We start from the raw sequence: 2,016 nt of genomic DNA on the forward strand, positions 1-2,016 counted from the left end.
TAAGGAGAACGAAGCCTTTCTTCTGAGGACGTGACCCTCCAGGTGTGCTAACACTGTGCATCGTTATATTCTCAGTGCCAGGTGTTTGCACAGCCCGGTCAGTGAGCTCTAAGAGACCCATGGTGGGAACAACATATTCCAATGGTGGATTACTCTTTTCATTTAATCAAAATTGTTGATAGTTTGACATTATATTAAGTACTTAATCAAAAGGTTATGACAGCTGTTTTGGAATTTCCAAAGGGTAATCTTGAGGGTGGGAAAATATGGCCCTGGTGATAGATATGAAGATGGAGTTCGCGTGACAGAGTTTTGCAAGAACAATAACTTCTTCAAAGAAAGACTTAGTTTTCAACAACCCCAAACATGACTCTGCATGTGGAATTCTCCATGTATATTATATGACATATAAAGTTAACTGCATCCATGAAAAGAGATGATGCAGAATCTTAACATCAGCAGTTAGAACTTGGCCAAGTGCCGACAGTGGAAAAGACCATCTGTAGCTCATATGTAATTTAAGCTAAAGCTGAAGAAAACACTTTAAAGTTCACAAGAGCCAAAATACAACCTTGAATAGATGCCCCCCAAATTTCCAGAATTTCGTGGCACTAGTGACAGAAGGCCCAATGAACGGAGCTGACAGCAAGGACCTGGTGCATGAACAAAAGTCATTCAAAAAATGGGAAAGAAAGAAGATCTCAAAGAGGTTGTCAGAAGAGACTGAAACTTGCTCTGAATAGTAAAGTAGCTAAGGCAATTGGAAGAAACGATGAAGTCAAAGAGCTGACCAGAAATTGCCAAAGAGCTGCTCAAGAAGACAAAATAAGGTATTATAATGAAATGTGAAAACCTAGAGTGAGAAAGCCAAGAAGGGAGAACACTCAACATATTTAAACTGAAAGATCAAAGAAAACGTTCAAACCTTGAGCTGCGATAACGAAAGATTCTATGAGCAAAGAATATAGTCACAGTACCAAAAATAATTGGTGACATTCAATCATGTCAAGAGGTAGCATATGATCAAAAACCACAGGTACTTAAGGAAGAAGGCAAAGTTGCACTGAAGGCACTAGACAGAAACAAGTCTCCAGGAATTGACGGGCTATCATGTGCAATGTTTCAACAAGCTAATGAAGTACGAGAAGAAATCACTCCTCTATTCCAAGAAATTTGGCGGAGAGCTCCTGGGCCCCCTGCCTGAAAAACCCATGTTTGTACCCATTCCAAAGAAAGTACCATGGATTGCCAACAGAACATACAAATTATAGAACAATATAATTAATATAACATACAAGTATATGTTCATTTTGATGAAGATTATCTAAAAATGGTTGCAGCAATACATTTTCCAAGATCTACCTGAAATTGATTATATAACAAGGATATCATGAATAACTTCAGATAAATCTTGGCTGGAAGCAGAAAAGACCAGAAAGATGTCTACTTGTGTTTTATTGACTATGCAAAGACATTGATTATCTGGACCGTAGAAAACCATGGATAGCATTAAGAATGGGAAATCCAGAACACTTCATTTATTCATGGAACAAGAGCCAGTCTTGCAAACAGAACAAGGGGATACTGCATGGTTTAAAATCAAGAAAAGTGCACATTAGGGTTGTGTCCTTTCACCATCTGTATTCAATCTGCATGCTGAGCAAATAATCAGAGAAGCTGAGTTTTATGAAGAAGAATGTGGTATCAGGGTTGGAGAAAGATAACTAACAACATGTGATGTGCAGTTGACCCAACTTTACTGCCTGAAAGTGAGAAGGAATTGAAGCACTTGCTGATGAAGATCAAGGATTACAGCCTTCAGGATGGGTTAACCATACTGTAACCCATTTATATCAAGGACAGTTAGGTAATATAATAAACAGAGAAAAGTTTGAAGTAGTCAAGGATTCCTTTGTGTTTGGATCCACAATCAATGCTCATGGAAGCAGAGGTTAAGAAATCAAATGATGTATTGCATTAGGTAAATCTGCTGCACAATATTTTCAGTCACCTGAT

This window comes from Echinops telfairi, unplaced genomic scaffold, assembly GCF_000313985.2.
Source record: "Echinops telfairi isolate 266 unplaced genomic scaffold, ASM31398v2 ScPeMD7_7469;HRSCAF=8507_1, whole genome shotgun sequence".
NCBI classification, from domain to species: domain Eukaryota; kingdom Metazoa; phylum Chordata; class Mammalia; order Afrosoricida; family Tenrecidae; genus Echinops; species Echinops telfairi.